This window comes from Schistocerca americana, chromosome 10 (genome assembly GCF_021461395.2).
Source record: "Schistocerca americana isolate TAMUIC-IGC-003095 chromosome 10, iqSchAmer2.1, whole genome shotgun sequence".
In the NCBI taxonomy this organism is placed as follows: Eukaryota; Metazoa; Arthropoda; class Insecta; order Orthoptera; family Acrididae; genus Schistocerca; species Schistocerca americana.
In genome coordinates this window covers 124,497,867-124,499,148 of record NC_060128.1, presented here as the reverse complement: position 1 = coordinate 124,499,148, position 1,282 = coordinate 124,497,867, and the positions used below count along the sequence as shown (strand labels likewise).

General features: G+C 48.3%; 1 non-coding gene across 1 annotated transcript; it reads left to right on the top strand.

Moving 5' to 3' along the window:
• Nucleotides 1-516: 516 nt before the first annotated feature.
• Trnas-cga lies at nucleotides 517-591 on the top strand. Its single transcript has one exon. It is a non-coding gene; the product is annotated as a tRNA-Ser (tRNA).
• The last annotated feature ends 691 nt before the right edge of the window (nucleotides 592-1,282 follow it).

Genomic DNA, 1,282 nt, shown 5'->3' with positions numbered 1-1,282 from the left:
CGTTTTCTTAAGCGCAATAAAGGGACCAGACTCTAACCACGAAAAACATCCCCCAAGCCTTCCATCTGATTGTCAGACGACACAGCGTGACTCATCGCTCCAAATCACTCGTTTCCTGTCATTCGCTATACAGTTTCATGGCTGAATGACATTTTCACTCTGCAGAGGAGTGTGCGCTGATATGAAACTTCCTGGCAGATTAAAACTGTGTGCCGGATCGAGACTCGAACTCAGGACTTTTGCCTTTCGCGGGCTAGTGCTCTACCAACTGAGCTACCCAAGCACGACTCACGCCCGACCCTCACGGCTTTACTTCTGCCAGTACCTCGTCTCCTACTTTCCAAACTTTACAGAAGCTTTCCTGCGAACCTTGCAGAACTAGCACTCCTGAAAGAAAGGATATTGCGGAGACATGGCTTAGCCACAGCCTAGGGGATGTTTCCAGAATGAGATGGTTTGGAAAGTAGGAGACGAGGTACTGGCAGAAGTACAGCTGTGAGGAGGGGGCGTGAATCATGCTTGGGTAGCTCAGTTGGTAGAGCACTTGCCCTCGAAAGGCAAAGGTCCCGAGTTCGAGTCTCGGTCCGGCACATAGTTTTAATCTGCTAAGAAGTTTCAGTTTCATTACTATTAATACCAATTCATGCATCGCTTAGCGCCGGCCACAAAAAATGTGTGGCTTATGAGGAGCCTCTCAACCATTCCTTTTAACACCGTACGCACAGTCATTATGCTAGTTGCACTGCTTATAGCACTTTGGAATTCACGAGTGATTCCTTCCAGTAAATTGATACAACTGTTTACAATCACACTTAACATCCAACACCGACAGTACCTCAGCTACTACTTGCGACAGCTTGATTCATCACCAGTATTTCCCAGCCATCCCGCAGTATTGCCTTGTATCGCAAGTACAATTTCAGTAATGTCTACGCTAACACTATAGCGGTCATACATTGCTGTCATTACCGGCCGCGCGGAGTGGCCGCGCGGTCAAAGGCGCCATGTCACGGACTGCACGGCCCCTCCCACCGGAGGCTCGAGTCCTCCCTGTGGCATGGGTGTTTGTGTTGTTAGTAGCGTAAGTTAGTTTAAGTATTGTGTATGTCTAGGTTCAAATGTTTCAAATGGCTCTCAGCACTATGGGACTTAATATCTGAGGTCATCAGTACCCTATAACTTAGGACTACTTAAAACTAACTAACCTAAAGACATCACACACATCCATGCCCGAGGCAGGATTCGAACCTGCGACCGTAGCGGTCGCGCGGTTCCAGACTGA